Below are 18,494 nucleotides of genomic sequence, written 5' to 3' on the forward strand. Positions count from 1 at the left end.
AGCTCCCGAGAGCCTGCTACAGTGGAGTCATGCACGCAGCGCTTAATTCCTGCAGCAGGAAGTAGTGACCACACACGTGAAGCTCCGCCCACCGGGGCAGCTCCCTGCAGACTGGGCTGTGCGCGTTTCTGGGGCTTGGCCGTGTCCGCACCCACCACCTCTCCCGTACCAGAGTTCCCCACCCTGCTGGGCATGCAGCACACCTCGTTTGCCCCAACAGTGGAGGCTGCGACCCACTCTGTCACGGGGAAGAAACCCCAGATGGGCGCAGGAAACCGTTCAGCAGCCCAGGACCAACCTCCTGCACAGACCTTTCTGAGGATCAGTCTCTGGCTTGCTGCGTAGATGCTCCACCCGCCACTGCCCTTCTCTCTGCGCTCTTCCTAAGCGTTTGTCCCTCCGGGTGAATCAAGTGAAAAAAAATTTTTTTAATTTAAATCCAAGTTAGGTAACATATAGTATAATAACGATTTCAGGAATAGAATTTAGTGATTCATCACTTACATGTAACACCCAGGGCTCACGCCAACAAGTGCCCTCCTTAATGCCCATCACCCACTTAGCCCATCCCTCCACCAGCCTCCCTCAAGCAACCCTTAGTTTGTTCTCTGTATTTAAGAGTCTCTCATGGTCTGCCTCCCTCTGTTTTTATATTATTTTTCCTTCCCTTCCCCCATGTTCATCTATTGTGTTTCTTAAATTCCACATATGAGTGAAATCAAATGGTATTTGTCTTTCTCTGACTGACTTATTTCACTTAGCATAATACCTTCCAGTTCCATCCACGTAGTTGCAAATGGCAGGATGTCATTCTTTTTGATTGCCGAATAATACTCCAGTGTGTGTGTGTGTGTGTGTGTGTGTGTGTGTGTGTGTACCACATCTTCTTTATCCATTCATCCATCGATGGACTTTGGGCTCTTTCCATACTTTGGCTATTGTTAATAGCGCTGCTATAAACATTGGGGTGCATGTGCCCCTTCGAATCAGCACACCTGTATCCCTTGGATAAACGCCTAGCAGTGCAATTGCTGGGTTGTAGGGTAGTTTTATTTTTCATTTTTTGAGGAACCTCCAGACTGTTTTCCAGAGTGGCTGCACCAGTTTGCATTCCCACCAGCAGTGCAAAAGAGATGCTCTCCCTCCGCATTCTCGCCAACATCTGTTATTGCCGGAGTTGTAAATTTTAGCCATTTTGACAGGTGTGAGGTGGTTTTGATTTGTTTTTCCCTGATGATGAGTGATGTTGAGCTTAAATGCTTTAGTTAAGTAACATTTCAGCTAAACTTTTTTGGGATGGTAGTATAACTTGAGATTATCATTTATTTACCGTCTAATTTATGGACAGTTACTTCCACCTTCAACATGCGGAGAGAAAGGACAGAGGACAAATAGGTAGGACATCTTGTCCTTGGATAGGAAGGCTCAATATTGTGACATTTTGTTCATGTAGGTCCTATTAAATATTTTTCAAGTGTCTTTTCCACACTAAGATGACCTTATGTTTTTCCTCCTTGGGACTATTAATAAAGTGAATCATTGAGCCATCCTGAACCCTATTTACTTGATCATTAATATTATTATTACATCTACCAAAATACAGTCTATATGTGTAGTCATAGTAGGCGTCCCAATATTTCACATTGATTTAGAGACCCTTAAAATTAATAGCAAACATGTTATTCCTACATAGTTCTGTAGGCATCTCATTAAAAAGTGGGCATCTTCTTACATAAGTCAGAATATCATTATGACACCTAACGAAATTATAAAGAACTCCTTGGTATTGTCCAATACGCAGTCTACATCCACATATCCCCAGTGGTCTGAAAACGTATTGCTCAAATGAAGATCTGAATAAAGTCCTTATGTTACATTTGACTGTTATTTCTTTAGCCAGCTGAATGGTTCCCACCTGTGGCTCTGAAACAAACCTGAAGAGACTCTTCATGATAGAAAACAAATTGAGGCTTGATGGAGGGAGGCAGATGGGGGATGGGCTAGATAGGGGATGGGCATTAAGGAGGGCACTTGTTATGATGAGCACTGGGTGTTGTATGTAAGTGATAAATCACTAAATTCTACTCCTGAAACTAATGTTGCATTTATGTTAACTAACTAGAATTTAAATAAAAATTTGAAAAGAAAAAAATGAGTGTAATTCTAAACAACACAAATAGGAACTGAATTTGGGGCAGCTCATCTAGGGTTAACTTCGTATGACCTACGTGAAGCCTACAGGAACGTGTTCAGCCCCACATGAAATATAGCTGTCTTTTTAGATGAAAGCTTCTGGCCTGCAGATTTGGCTAAGAAACAGTAAAAACAAGGACATCCATCAAGGTCCAGTCAGCCATGCGGGAAAGATTTGCCTATTTGGAAGGGAGCCTTAAACAAAGCTTAGGAACAGTTTTCCCATAATTTTTGCCTCAGCCACACATTGCCAAAGGAATGGCTGCACATACCCAGGCCAGGTTGGGATCGGCTGTAGGGCATCATAGGACTCTTCTTTACTAAGTCCTGATCTGCCTGATCAAATAAAAACAGCTGCTAACTTGTGAGCAATGCAGAAATGAGCTCTCTGTCCCAACCGCTATTGTCTTAAAATTTAAGGTTTCACACCCTGGCTAAGCCCAAAGCCTTGCTCTTCCTCCTTATTAATTTTACTCCCAGACACCACAATTTGTGTCTCAAAGTCCCTGGCCAGTGAATCAAGATGTTAGCATTAGTAATTAGTCTTCCTAAAACCCTTTTATCCACTCCCAAATTTGGAATCAACAGAGAGACGGCACAGAAGTCAGACAGGTGCAGTTAAACACGTCAGCTCCGCTGCTGACACAGTAGATGGGAGGGTGGGTGTGGCTTGTATGCGTGGTCACCATTGCCTCCTCGTGGCTCACGCTGATGTAGAGACCTGAAACCCAGTCCCTAACCCCACTGGATGAACACAATCTTCCCTATGGGACCTGTCTGTCCCTGTAAGTCCCCCAACAGGAAGCAGGAGAGTGGGTGCATCCTGTGGGCAGGGCGAATCAGAAAAAGATGAGCATTCAGGGTGGCCAGTGAGGCATGCTCATTTCATGCCCCCGGACATAAAAGGCCTGACTGCCTCTCTTGCTCTGAGCAAGAGTGAAAGTCATGCGAAAGAGAGCTGGAAGTGTTCCTCATATACTTCTGGGGAGTGGAGCTGAAAACGCCTTCTACCCATGAAAATGTGAGAAATGGGAACAGGAGAGTGCTAGGACACCCATCTCAGAGGTCACACTGAAAATCGGGAAAGGGAAGGAGGGCACCATTTTAGGACCAGCCTTTTTATTACCAGGCATGCGAAAAGGTGTCAGGTGCTCTCAGTGCCCCACTCTGCTAGGTGTTATATACATCTTATGTAATTTTCTCCTCCCAATAGCCCTTACTGGAAATAAACGCTAACATTTAACTAGCTCGATGATCCTGGGAAGGTTATTTAACCTGCCAAGAGTCCTGGTTTCTTCATCTACAAAAGAGACATTCAAAATCATTTCCAAACCCACTGCTTTTCTCACTACAAAAACCAAGCAGCTTTTAGAGTTCTGATTCATGAAACAAACTAGAGTCACAAGTCTTTTCCCCCTGGATATTCTGGTTCTGACTCAGTAATTCCTAGACGTTGTAATTACCTAGGAACCGAGTGTGGACCATCCATTCACTGAGGGTTGCGGGGAGGCAGGTACAAGGCAGAGAGGCTGGCAGGAGCCGGTCTTTTACATTCCCCTAGACTCACTTTCTTGCAGAAAGCTTTAGACTCCATCATAAGAAAAGATGTTGATTCGATTTTCCCAATCCATTATTCCAAGGCTGATGAACAACAGGCAAAGAGCTGCCTTTGTGGGAAGGGAAAGAGAGTGTCTCAAGTTGTTTCTATTCGTTCGTATTCACAAGCCCTGTCTTTCCCAAATGTCACCTGCCAAGCCTAACAGGATGGAAGCAGACAGGTATAATGGCTCTAAATTATGTGTATTGGGAAAAACAAATGAAAAAGAACAAGCAAGAGGATCCAAGGAAAGGAGGCTGGCTGTTTAGTTCTCATGCTCCTGTCATAGGCTTAGGAAGCTAACATTTCTATTCAACTCAATCCAAAAGTTGTTGGGAACTGGAGATTGCAAGATACCATCGTGGGGCCCCCGGGTGGTTCGGTTGGTTAAGCACCCAACTCTTGATTGCAGCTCAGGCCACCATCTCTCGTTTCGTGTGTTCAAGCCCCATGTTGGGCTGTGGGCTGACAGTACAGAGCCTGCTTGGGATTCTCTCTCTCCCTCTCTCTCTTTGCCCCTCCCGTGATCATGCACACACACTCTCTCTCCCTCTCTCTGCCTGCCCCTCCTCTGCTGTCTTTCAAAATAAATAAACATTAAAAAAAGAAGGAGGAGGAGGAGGAAGAGAAGAAGGAGAAGAAGAGGGAGAAGAAGGAGAAGAGGAGGGAGGAGAAGGAGAAGAAGAAGAGGGAGGAGAAGGAGAAGAAGAAGAGGGAGGAGAAGAAGAAGAAGAAGAAGAAGAAGGAGGAGGAGGAGGAGGAGGAGGAGGAGGAGGAACCACCTTAGCCCTCAAGGAGCCCAGATGAGCAGGGGAGTCTGAGGACACAGCAAGGCAAGAGAGATGATAGACATGGCCCCACGTAACCCAAACAGCCTCCATCTACCCCCAAGGGTCTTGGAAGACCCACTGAAAGAGAGGATATGGGAGTTGAGTCAAAGTTTGAGCAGGAGTGAGCCAAGCAAGAGGAGTAGTGGGACAAACTCAGCAAGGAGAAAATTCTAGACAGAGGAAGTAGTGTCCAACACCAAATCTAATTGCCTTCTGGTGCTGTGCCACGTGATTTTCACAAAATCTCTTTGAACTTTAACATGAAATACGTATTTGGTCTTCATCCGCTTTTCTGGCACAGAGCTCATAAAACTCTTGGAATTTCCTAAGTGTTGGGAATGTCTTTTGTTATGTTGACGAGGGGACTTTGGGACTTTGCCTAAGGATGGGAGCTGCTTGTCAGTGGAACCAACACTTTGATAAGAGGATTAGAAACTTCAGTCCCAACCCTGACCCACGTCTGGAAGAGATAGGAGCTGGAGATTGAGTCGTCTGCCCATCAGTCATGACTAGGTAATGAAGCCTCCGTAAGGAGGGGATTCCCCAGAAGGATGGGGTTCAGAGAGCTTCTGGGTTGGTGACCACAGGAAGGTGTTGGGAGAGTGATGTGCCTGAGAGGGCAGGGGAGTTCTGCACCCTTCCCCAACATTCCTTGCCCTCCTCTCCTCTTCCATCTGGTTGTTCCTTTTATAACGAACCAGTAATCCAGTAAAATGCTTTTCAGAATTCTGTGTTCTGCTCTAGCAAATTCATCAAACCCAAGGATGGGGACGGGGTCGTTGGAACCTCCAATCTATGGTCAATTGGCCAGAAGCACAGGTGACAACCTGTGGACTTGTGACTGAAGTAGAAGGGAGGAATTGGGGAAAAGTCTTGTAGGATTGAACGTGATGCTCTCTCTGGGTAGATAGTGCCAGAATTGAATTGAATTGTAGGACACCCAGTTGGTGTCTCAACAATTGTTGTTATGCAAAACCCACCCCTCCCCACCACCATCAGAAACACACACACAACCATTGAAATTGGATCCGGACCCTTTAAACATGAGCATATTGCCTTATGAAACAGCTACTATAAGCATCCCTATTTCCCAAATGAGACAACTGAAGCTAAAGAAAGTAAGTGGCTTGCCCAAGTAGAAGTTGGTACACACTGGAACAAAATTTCAAACACAGGTCAGTATCATTCCAAAGCCTAACTTTTATTTGCTATTTATTATTTTTTTTAATATATGAAATTTATTGTCAGGTTGGTTTCCATACAACACCCAGTGCTCATCCCAAAAGATGCCCTCTTCAATACCCATCACCCACTCTCCCCTCCCTCTCACCCCCCATCAACCCTCAGTTTGTTCTCAGTGTTTAAGAGTCTCTTATGCTTTGGCTCTCTCCCACTCTAACCTCTTTTTGTTTTTCCTTCCCCTTCCCCATGGGTTTCTATTAAGTTTCTCAGGATCCACATAAGAGTGAAAACAGATGGTATCTGTCTTTCTCTGTATGGCTTATTTCACTTAGCATCACACTCTCCAGTTCCATCCACATTGCTACAAAGGGCCAGATTTCATTCTTTCTCATTGCCACATAGTATTCTATTGTGTATATAAACCACAATTTCTTTATCCATTCGTCAGTTAATGGACATTTAGGCTCTTTCCGTAATTTGGCTATTGCTGAAAGTGCTGCTGTAAACATTGGGGTATGATTGCCCCTGTGCATCAGCACTCCTGTATCCGTTGGGTAAATTCCTAGCAGTGCTATTGCTGGGTCATAGGGTAGGTCTATTTTTAATTTTTTGAGGAACCTCCACACTGTTTTCCAGAGTCCAAAGCCTAACTTTTAATAGAGACAGGCCATGCAGCCTTCACAATGTGATGAGCAAATGCACAGAGGTGGGTTCCAGCACATTGTCCATGGGTAGCTACAAAAAATGCTGGTTTTGGATGGTGATGTGGAAAGCAGGCCATAGCTAAATATTATATGGAAGATTTTATGTAGCATGTGAAGAGGTTGGATGTTATCCTGGGGTAACAGGACACTTGAGGGTTTTAAGCAGGAGAATGCCATGGTCAGAGATGCTTTATGTCAATCTACTTTCTTTGGTTTCACCACAGTAGCATGAAATAAGACCAGAGCCAAAAAGACTAGTTAGGAAACTCTAATGATAATCAAGAGAGAAGGTGGTGGGTGTCAAAACAAGGTGGGGAGAGTGGAGATGGAGAAAGTTGGGGCAATTGGAGAAATAGCAGAGAGAAAACAGCAGGACTGGTGGATCCAATGGGTATAAAGGGCATGCAGCAGGGGTAGTTAAGGAAGACTTTGGGTCACTGGTTGGAATGACTGGGTGATTGTTGGGATCTCCAATGGAAATAAGAATTCAAGGAGAATTGAGAGAATGAATCAACACATTGGGTGTCCATGACTTGAGACTACAAGTCTAATCTAATGCAATGGATTCCTAGTTGTATTAGCTATCTCCTATTTTTATACAAGCTAGTTTGGATTGGTTTTGAAATGCTTCATGGTTATACCTACCACAGGGGGATTCAGAAACTCAACCAAAGTCGTCAATAATCTCTTTGTTTCTCAGCTCAAATTTCCTTTGTTACCTCATTCTTGGGGTCCTTTCTCCACAGTGGTGGTAATGGCTTTCAACTCCAGATGGTACTATCCACCCATCACCACAGCTGAAGAGCCCCCTCGGTTTTTTGGGTTTTTTTAACCACCATGCCAACTCCTAAAATGGAGTTCTCAACAGCTTTCTCTGGGGCGACATGTATGCCCCTGGAAAATCACTGAGTGGAGGGAAGAGATACTTTGATTGTGGATTATGCACCCTTGTCTCTGGTGGGAGGCATAGGGTCAGGGAAACCCCTGAGAGGAAAAGAAGTCCCAATACCAAAGAGGAGTTCTGTTTTATAGACAGGCCAACAAAAAGAAATTCACTCCAAGGGAAAATATCCATCTGGGTGGATGATATGACTGGAATATGGAGGGAGAGGTCAAGGTTGGAGGTAACCACTTGGAAGTTATCAGCAATGCAGTAGAACTCAAGGAGAGTAGAAATGTTAAGATGATTACTAGGGTCAAGGATGAAACTCCTCAGGGAACATCACCCTCTAAGAAAAGGAAGAGGAACATGTAAACTAGAAATAAAACAGAGGAGGAGGAGAATCCTGTGCCAGGGAATGGATGAACATTGTCTCATTTGGTTTAATTTTTACTACAACACTGTAAGGAAGGTAGAGGGTCTTTGCCATTTTAACAGAGAAAGAATTTAAATCTGAACTGTCTTACCAGTGGCCAAACCACAAACCTGACAGGTAGTGAGGCTCTGAACTCTGTTCTACCACAGGGAATACAGAGGTCCCCATGGAGGACAAAAGGGCTAAGGATGTGTGCAGTTACCAAGTGTTTTCTCCTCCCACCTGGGAGGACTTCACTTTTAAACACCCACTTGCTTCTTGGCAGTCAATGTCTTTGTTCCACTAAAAAAAACAAAAATAAATTAAAAACAGTTCTGACCACTCCTGCTTCCGAAGGGTTTATACTTACTCAAACATTTGCATCTGTCATTGATTAGGTTTGTATAGACTTGAGAAAACCTGGAAGTAGGAGAATAAGATCATTGGAAATCATCCTGTAAGGGATCCAGCGATGGATTCCAAGAAGATCCAGAAACCTGGAATTGAATATAAAATTGCATTTGTGGGGAAAGGGCTTCTCTTTAGGGAACAGGATTCATAGTTTTCTTTGGATTCTCAAAGGAAGGGACAAGCCCAAGTCCCCTAACTTTGCAGGTGTAGAAATTAGCCAAGTCACCTATACCTCATGGGCCTCCAAGTCACACCATGAGGCCTCAAGAGAATCAGGCCTAGACCTCAGGTCTCTCGATTCCCAAACCATGACACCTTCACGAAACTCCTGCTTCTAAGAATCCTGGATCTGAAAGGAAGGCTTTTGGCCCTGTGATCACTTACAGATCTTATGTCCAGCAAGGATTCTTCTTGTAAAGTCGTTCCTTGAAAGATAAAACATTGTCTATTAAACTGTCATGTACAAGCACAGGGAATGTGGAGACTAGGCTATTTCAGCAAGGGGAACTGCATAGAAAGGCAGGAAGAGGGGAAGAAGGAGGGGGAAAGGAGAGAGGCATAGGGAGGAGGAGGAGGAGGAAGGAGGGGAGAGAGGAAAAGGGGGAAGGAGGGAGGGCAGGAGGAAAGGGGAGAAGGGAGAGGGAGGAGAGAGGATGAGGGAAGCAGGAGGGAGAGAGGAGGAAGGGGAGGGACCTTAGACAAGGGAATCCACATCAGCAGAGGCACTAAAAGGAGAATAAGTGTAGGAAATATCTTGGTTTACGCTATGGTCTGAATATTTGGGTCCCCTTAAATTCACGGGTTGAAATCCTAATCCCTAAGGTGATGCTATGAGGAGGTAAAGCCTTTGGTAGCATCGTGTCCTCATAATTTGGATTAGTGTCTCATAAAAGTGACCCCACAGAGCTCCCCAGCCCTCTTCTTTGAAGTGAGGACAAAACGAGAAATCTGCAGCCCGGAAAAGGGCCCTCAACCGGCCACACGGACATCCTGACCTCAGACTTCCAGCCTCCAGGACCGTGAGAAATACATTTCTGTTGTTTATAAGCCACTCAGTCTACAGTATTTCATTACAGCAGTCCAAAAGGGACTAAGACAGCTCAGGCCCTCCAGAAACAGACCCTGCCGTGAGGATTTGCATGTAAGTCGTTTGGGAAAGACAGGCTCCCAAAAGCAACTGAAAAAGGAGTTGAGGAAGCAGGATGGGGAAGGAAGAAAGAGACGGTGGGGCTGGCCTGATAACTCAGGGGAACTCGAGAGCAGGCGAAGTCTTGGAGTTTGCCCCCACTTGAGACTTGGAATCAGAATCATTTAGCGGGCTGGGGAGGGGGCGGGGGTGGGGAGGAGGAGTCTAAACTCAGCTCTTTGTGTTCTTTATGGGGTGGGCAAATCTGGCAGCTCCAGCAGCCTAAGGGCAGTTCTGGGAAGAAAAGAGCCGAGTAGGAGTCATTGAAAGACATTGCACACCAAGACTGGGGCAGATGCACAGAGAAACAGTAAAAGGCATCCAAGGGCACTGGGGCAGAGCACTGACAGCGTCCAACAAAGGAAGGGAGGTGAACACTTTTTTTTAATATATATTTATTTTTGAGAGAGACAGAGACAGAATGTGAGTGGGTTAGGGGCAGAGAAAGAGGGAGACACAGACTCGGAAGCAGGCTCCAGGTTCTGCGCTGTCAGCACAGAGCCCAATGCTGGGCTCAAACTCGCTGACAGCGAGATCATGACCTGAGCCCAAGTGTGTCGCTCAACCGACTGAGCCACCCAGGCGCCCCTTTTGTTTTGTTTGTACTTTTTTCTTTTCGTGTGTGTGTGTGTGTGTGTGTGTGTGTGTGTGTGTGTGTTTCTCTCACTTAACATTTGATCCAGGACAGAAATAATTCACTGCAGCAGCACAGATAGTTTGGGACTCCATCTGCCATTTGTGTAGTTAAACCTGAGCTTCTGAGCCCCAGTTGAGGAGTGCTGAGTCTTAGTCATTTTCAAGGAATGAAATCAATCCCCAGTGTTATGAAATATCTTAATTCTATTGCTGATAATAGCAAACACTGTGCACTTACGTGTTTCAGGGACAAATCGATGATGAATTTACTTATTGTTTTTCCCTATCAACCCTCTGAAGTAAGTGCCAATAATGTACCTACTTTATAGGTGAGGAAACGGAAGCAGAGAGGGGATAAACATCTTGTACAAGAGCACATAAATAGTAAGAGATGATGCCGGGTCCCCAGATGCAGACGGCCTGTCCCTGGAGCCCATGGGTGCTATTAACCTCGGCACTGTGTGCTCGAGTGTTAAAGATCCTGACTTGTGATCTAAGACCAGCTGTTCTTTTACTGTAGGACTTTGAGGCAGCAACTTGTGAGCAAATTGGAAATACTAGTAAGTTATCTCTTTTGAGAATGAGAGTATTCAAGTATCTGGGTACAGACCTGTCTTTCCCGTATAAAGACAAGGCCACTGGGATACCAGCAGAACGAGCCGTGAGTTACTTTTCTCCCAATATTCACGATCCCTTCCAGAAAAAGCATGCCCAGTGCATTAAGGTCAACCACCAGGCTGTTTTGAGGACATACCTCTCTTGGGGAAAATGTAAGTTTCTGGAATAATGGCTTTTAGGGATGCTTCTACGTTCCTGGGACTTGCATTCATTTAAAGTTACTTCCACAAGGGGTGTCTAGGTGGCTCAAGTTGGTTAAGCATCCAACTCTTGATTTTGGCTCAGGTCATGATCTCACAGGAGATTGAGCCCTGTGGAGCATAGCATTTGCTTGGGGCTCTGTCCCTCCTCTCCCCCTGCCCCTCCCTTCTTGCATGTGTGTGAGCTTTCAAAAATATAAAATTAAAGTTATTTCCATAAATCTTATGTCTTAGAAGTTTACCACCTGACATTGAATAAGCTACCTCACTCTAATGGATGTTGATAGAGGAGGAAGGATTAGTCAAGGAGAGCTTGGTGTGTATTTTCTCACTTCAGCCCTTCAGTAGAAGGACACTATAGGATCCACGTTAAGGGGTGCTTGTGTTTGCTTGGGTTTGAGTTCAAAACTTGTTCCCTGGCTCCAGTCTTCCTCTGCCTCTACTCTGTGGCCAAAGTCACCTCTCTAAAGTCCCCCCTTTCCACAACCCACCACCAAATCCCACTGGGTCAAGTCCTGGCTCCTGAATAAGACCCCCCAGGCCCTGGTGTTGTAGCCTCACAAAGCCTCCTCTTTCTTTTTGCAATCTTTTCACTTTTGATGTCATTTCAAAACCGTGAAAATGTTGCAAGAATAGCATAAAGGATTCTGTATAGCTTTTACCCACAGTCACCAAGTGGTTATACTTCCTGTTTCTCTGCAAGTACATATATTTACACGTGCACGTGTGTAAACGTACATGGACACAGGCATACACATTTTTTTCTAAACTATTGGAGAGTAAGTTGAAGACCTCAAAGTCCTTTATCCTGAAGTGTGCCCAAGTGTATTTCCTAAGAACAGGAACATTCTCTTACATAAAAACAGAACAAGTATCAAATTCAGGAAATTTAACATGAATATTTTCTAATTTGTAGTCCATACTCAAATTTCTATCACTTGCTTTAAGGTCTTTTGCAGTTCCCCCACCCCCCTTTGCCACCCCAGTGCAGGATCCCATATAAAGTTACATGTGGTCATCAGGTTTTGTTTGTTTGTTTATTATTGATAGAGACAGAGAGACAGAGCACAAGCAGGGGAGGGGCAGAGAGAGGGGGAAGACACAGAATCCGAAGCAGGCTCCAGGCTCTGAGCTGTCAGCACAGAGCCCGACCCAAGGCTCGAACCCACGAATCGTGGGATCATGACCTGAGCGGAAGTTGGACACTTAATCAACTGAGCCACTCAGGTGCCCCGTCATGTCTTTCATCTGGGACAGCTCCTCATTCTTCCTTTTATTATTTTTGAAGAGAGTCTTTTTTCCCCCCCTTTAGTAAAAAAATTAATGTGTCAAAGAAAATCATTTAGGTCCATCTGAGGTTTTTTCCTGATTCCATCCAGGCTGTGCACAGCAGGAATAATACCACACAAGTGATGCTGTGTCCTCCTCAGGGGGTCTTGTCAGAAGACACCAGATCCTGGTTTGCTCCCACATCAAGGATGTTAAGTCCGACCAATTGGTTAAGAGGTGACTGCTAGATTTCTCAACTTTAAACTTAATATTTTCCCCTTTGTAATTAACAGGCAATTTATGGGGAGACACTTTGAACTCTGAAAATGTCTACTCATCAAACTTCTATCCACTAATTCTAGTATCCGTTGCTAATTCTTGAACTCGGTTGTTTCTTACGTATCTAATAGTTGTTAGTTATAAAGAGACTTCCCTATTTATGTCTTTGTTCATTTATAGGCATAAACATTTGTGGATTCTTATTTTTTTGAAGGATGTAATTCATTACTGTTATTTTGCCGTTCAGGTTTTCCCAGAGTTGGCCCAGAGAGACCTTCTTCAAGCTGGCCTAGGCGTTCTGTTGTTGTCTCCCTCTCACTCTTTGAGCACGTTATTAGTTTCTGGCACAACACGATACTCTAAGCTCATTGTGCATTTTCCCTGTCATCGTCCTGAAATTAGTCTTTTCTCCAAGAAGTCTTGGTTCCTTTTAGTTGACAGTGGTAGAGACCAAGATGGGGCACCGGGTGTGCTCATTGAGACCGATGGGTCATTATTTGGAGGCCCTCAGAGCAGATACACACAGGTAAACAGAGAACAGAAGCAGAAAACTTCTTAAAGGGACAGTGCTCTGCCTTCACAGCACAAAAGCAATCATGGACAACATGTAAATCAATGATCACAACTGTGTTCCAATAAAACTTTATAAACACAGGCAGCTGGCCCAGAGGCCATGGTTCGCTGAGCCCTGCCCTAGAACCAGAATATCTTCCAGTCATGTGGCCTGCCGCTTCCAGTCATGTAATCTGTGACTGCTTTCTGTTTCTTGGCCCCATGGAAGGTTGGCGGCCTTCAGTTAGCCCAGGAGTGGGTTGGAGCAGTGGTTCCAAGCATGGTGGATGGTCTTTCAAAATCCAAAGACCTACCTAGTACTGGCCCTTTTGATTCATGGTAGAAAAGATGGCCCAGGTGCAGTAACCACCGTACCTGTAAAAACTTCAACTTGGTAGACTGCCGAAACTTTGTGGGGATTTCTCCCACTCACTGGTGCACATAAGCCTCACTGGGCTTTCCACGGTTCTGTCTTCTCCTTCCCAGGTCAGATTATCATGTCATCATGCTCTAATCTTTATTGGTTCCTTCCTTCTGCTAACTTTGGGCTTAGTCCTTCTTCTTCTAGCTCCTTAAGGTGTAAAGTGGGGTTGAGATCTGTCATTTTCCTTAATGTAGACATTTATCACTTAGAACTGCTTTTGCCACATCCCATGTTTGTGTATGTTGTGTTTGTCTCAAGGTACTCTTTTAAACTTGACTCATCGGTTATTCAGGAGTGTGTTGCTCAATTTCCACATATTTGTAAATTTTCCTATTTTCCTTCTGCGAATGATTCCTAGTTTCATACCATTGTGGTCAGAAAAGAGACTTAGTATGGTTTCAACTTTCTTAAATTTGATGATTTTTGTGGCCTGAAATGATTTATACTGGGGATTGTTCCATCTGTACTTGAGAATATGTATTCTGCTGCTGCTGGATGGAATATTCTGTACATTTGATGAATTTGGTCTAGAGTGTCATTCAAGTTTTGTTTCCTTATTGATTTTCTCTCTGTATGGTCCAACCATTGTTGAAAGTAGGTTACTGAAATCCCCTAGTATTATTATATTCCTTTTTCTCCTTTAATATTTGCTTAATATTACTTAGGTACTCTACCACTGGGTGCATACATACTTACTATTACATCCTCTTGATGATTTGACCCCTTTCTTGTTATATAATGACCTTCTTTACCTCTTGTACAATACATGTGCAGCACCCCCACTCACTTGTGCTTACCATTTGTGTGGAATCTTTTTCTATCCTCTTTCAGGCTATATGTCTCTAAAGCTAATCTCTCATAGGCAGCACATTTTTGGACTCTGTTTTTTAATCCTTTCAGCCTCTGTGTGTTTTGATTAGAGAATTTAATCAATGTACATTGACAATAATTATTGATAGGTAAGGAATTACTATTGCCATTCTGTTATTTTCTTACTGTTTTGTAGTTCCTTTGTTTCTTTGTTCCTCTTAGGTCTTTTGTGATTTTTTTTCTTTTTGCAATGGCATGTTTTGTTTCATTCCTTTCTCTTGTGTATCTACAAGAGGTTTTCATTTCATCTTTACAGTAACTCCATGAGGCAAGAACTACTTGTATTCCCATTTCATATATGAGAAAATAGACACAGAGAGGCTAATTATATTCAAGGTACATGGTTAATGACTGACAGAATTAGGATATAAATCTATGGGATCTTGCCCCAGATTTCAAGCGATACATGAACTACTGAAAACTAAACCTACCTGCTGGGGAGAGGTGATCAATTGCTATGATTACTGGATTTCTCTCCACGTTAAAACCTATACAAATGTGGAATAAATATAGAAACACACAGTGACTTGATGTCTTTGCCTTCTTTGCCTCCAAACTGTGTGCCCATGGAATGTACTCCTTAGGATTTCTAGGTTTAGCAAATAGAAATACAGATGCTTAGTTCATTTTAGAGTTCATATAAACAGTGAATTTTGTTATAAAATATCCCATACACTGTTTGGAACATATGTCATAAAAGAGTTTTTTGGGGCACCTGGGTGGCTTTACTTGTTTAAGCATCTGGCTCTTGGTTTCGGCTCAGGTCCTATCTCACAGTTCGTGAGTTCGAGCCCCATGTTAGGCTCCATGCTGACAATGTGGAGCCTGCTTGGGATTCTCTCTCTTCCTGTCTCTCTTCCCCTCCCCTGCTCATGCTCTCTCAAACTAAAAATAAAAGTGTTTTTTTTTAATCTGAAATTCAAATTTAACTAGACATCCTGTATTTTATTTGGCAGCCTTACCTTAGCTACACCCAGTACATAAAGGTTACTCAATGCTTTTCTTGCTGAACATAGCCGTCTGAAAAGAGATCAATAACCGAAATATATAAGAAACTCCTATGACTCAAGAGCAAAAATAATAATCTGATTAAAAATGGGCAAAGGAAATGAATAGACATTTTCCCAAAGAAGATATCCAGATGGCTAACAGACACATGGAAAGATGCTCAACATTGCTAATCAGAGAAATGCAAATCAAAACCACAATGAGATGCTACCTCATACCTGTTAGGATAGCTATCATCAAAATCAGGAGACAGGTGTTGGTGAGGATGTGGAGGAAAAGAAACCATTGTGCACTGGTGGTGGGAGTGTGAGTTGGTGCAGCCACTATGGAAAACAGTATGGAGTTTCCTCAAAAAGTTAATAGAACTACCTTATGATGCAGCCATCCCACTTCTGGGTATATATCCAAAGAAGTCAAATCAGTAACCCAAAGAGATATCTGCATTCCCATGTTAAGTGCAGCATTATTTACAATAGCCAAATTATGGAAACAACCTAAGGGTCCATCGATGGATGAATGTGGTGTGTATACATAATGGAATATTACTCAGCCATGAAAAAGGAAATCCTGCTGTTTGCAACACATGGATGAATCTGAAGAACAGTATGTTCAGTGAAATAAGAATATTGCAAACAGCATAATACTGTATAATTGAAATTTGCTTAAAAAGTACGTCTTCAGCTCCTAACCACTGTCCTGCCTTCCCAGGGCTCCAGTGGTTGTCCTTGTATGTCACCCATCACTTTTGCCTTGACCCGTACTCAAATCCTACCTGACCTCTAAAGTTTAGTTCAACCCTTTCAAATAAGTCTTAGTGAATTGTGCAGGGCAATTTTGAATTCTTCTTTGATATCCTGAGTTTTCATTTAGAATATGAGGTTAAGGAGACAAGAAACCGAGGAAGTCTAAGGAAATATATCTAGAAAAATGTAGCAACATTTTCCAGGCAAGGGAGACAAGAGCAAAATTAAACTGTTGGGACTCCACCAAAATCAAAAGCTTTTGCACAGCAAAGGAGACCATCCACAAAACACAAAGGCAATCTACTGAAATGAAGATACTTGCAAAGGATATACTGATAAAGAGTTAATATCGAAAATGTATATGAAGAACTTACATAACATCCAAAAATAATCAGAATAAAAGAGGGCAGAGGATCTGAATAGACATTTTTCCAAAGAAGACATTACAAATGAACAGACATATAAAGATGCCCAATGTCACTCCTCATCAGGGAAATGCAAATCAAAACCACAGTGAAATACCACCTTACACCTGTCACGACGGCTGGTACCAAAAAAGAAATAACAAGTGTTGGGAGGATGTGGAGAAAAAGGAACTCTCATGCACTGTTGGTAGGAATGTAAATTTGTGTAGCCTCTGTGGAAAGCTGGGATTCTCTCTCTCCTCTCTCTGGCCCTCCCCACCCTGTCAAAATAAAGAAACTTAAAAAAAAATCACTTATTTTCTTTTCTGGGGGATAGGCATTTTTTTTTTTTCATTTTAGTGAAGTTCCTCAAAAACTAAAAAATGAAAATAGCATATGATGCAGTGATTCCACTTCTGGGTATTTACCCAAAGAAAACAAAAACACTGATTCAAAAATATACAGGCACCCCTGCTTATTGCAAAATTATTTACAATAGTCAAGATATGGAAGGAGTCCAAATGTCCATTGATAGATGAATGGATAAAGAAGTGGTATGTCTGGGGCCCCTGGGTGGCTCAGTTGGTTAAGTGTCCAACTTCAACTCGGGTCATGAACTCAGAGTTCATGGGTTCGAGCCCCGCGTCGGGCTCTGTGCGGACAGTCATAACCTGGAGCCTGCTTCAGATTCTGTGTCTTTCTCTCTCTCTCTCTCTCTGTCTCTGCCCCTCCCCTACTCATGCTCTGTTTCTCTGTCTCAAAAATAAACATAAAAAAAATAAAAAAGAGAAGAAATGGTAGGTATTTATTTATTTATGGAATATTACTCAGCCATAAAAAAATGAGATCTTGTCATTTGCAACATGGATGGAGCTAGAGTGTATTATGCTAAGTGAAATAAGCCAAAGAAAAATACCATGTAATTTCACATATAGGTGGGATCTAAAAATCCAATGAACAAAAACAGACCCTTAAATTCAAAGATCAGGTGGTTGCAGGAGGGGAGGTATGTAAGGGAGTGGGTGAAACCAATAAAGGGTATTATTGAGAGGTGCAAAGTTCCAGTTGTAAAATAAATAAGTCCCAGAGATGAAAAATACAGCATAGAGAATATAGTAAAAAATATTGTAATAACATTGTCTGATGATGATGGTGACTACTCTTATCATGGTGAGCACCGAGTAAGGTATAGGGTTGTTGAATCAGCACTGTACCAGAAACTCACAGATCACTGCATGTTAGTTATACCTCACTAAAATGAAAACACAAAACAAAACAAAATGCCTACCTCCCCCAAAAGAAGATAAATCATTTTTTTAAATTTGAGAGAGAGGGTGAAGAGAGAGAGAATCCCCCAAGCAGAGCCGAACATGGGGCTCAAACTCATGAACCATGAGATCATGTCCTGAGCCCGAAATCAAGTCAGATGTTTAACCAACTGAGCTACGCAGGTGCCCCAAAGCAAATGATTTTTAAGGACTCTTCTAGAAATTGAATCCTTGATATTTCCTACACTTACACACCAGATGGCAGTGTTCAATTCAAAACAAAAATTCTGGGCTACAGACTTGCTGTAGAGGCTAAAGGCATTTAACTAGTTGTAAATTGTTCTCAGACTCCTCAGAGGTACTTTGGAAACTGAACAGTCATACATGGTACTACTATATATTCTGACAGTCATCTTGAGACTAGGAGACATGTGGACCAACTCCGCATTAGTGGTGGGGAAACTCACCCAGGGCAAGCAACAAGGGGAAGTCAAAAGGGTGTCTGAGTGGCTGGCCCGGGACTAGGGCCCAGGTCTCCTGGCTTATAACGTAGTGTCCATAGCATTATACCTACATGAACTAAGGAATAGTAAAGAGTTTTGTTCTTCCAGTCTTCCTCTCAGAGAAGAAACCCTTCTTGCTCATGGGCCCACACTCTCGCCCAGGCTTTCCTTCACTGTGTGGTCTGTGTGCTATAGCATCTCAACATACTGTCTCAAAGCAGTGTAATGACAACAGATGGATGAAGTAGAAGGAAGAAACCAATGGAAACCAGAGAGAAGTCCTGTGACAGTAGTTATTTTCAAGAGTTACTTTTGAGAGTGT

The 18,494-nt window shown here is 43.1% G+C and overlaps 1 long non-coding RNA gene across 2 annotated transcripts in view; it reads right to left on the reverse strand.

Annotated features, from left to right (window-relative positions):
• LOC122238124 overlaps positions 1-18,494 on the reverse strand; it is a 107,957-nt gene that overhangs the window by 12,291 nt on the left and 77,172 nt on the right. For both annotated transcript variants that reach the window (XR_006217089.1, XR_006217090.1), the window contains exons 3-4: positions 14,678-14,734; positions 8,172-8,298 (exon numbers count right to left, since the gene is read on the reverse strand). This is a non-coding gene — a long non-coding RNA (uncharacterized LOC122238124). The remainder of the gene's footprint in view (positions 1-8,171; positions 8,299-14,677; positions 14,735-18,494) is intronic.

This window comes from Panthera tigris, chromosome B1, assembly GCF_018350195.1.
Source record: "Panthera tigris isolate Pti1 chromosome B1, P.tigris_Pti1_mat1.1, whole genome shotgun sequence".
NCBI classification, from domain to species: domain Eukaryota; kingdom Metazoa; phylum Chordata; class Mammalia; order Carnivora; family Felidae; genus Panthera; species Panthera tigris.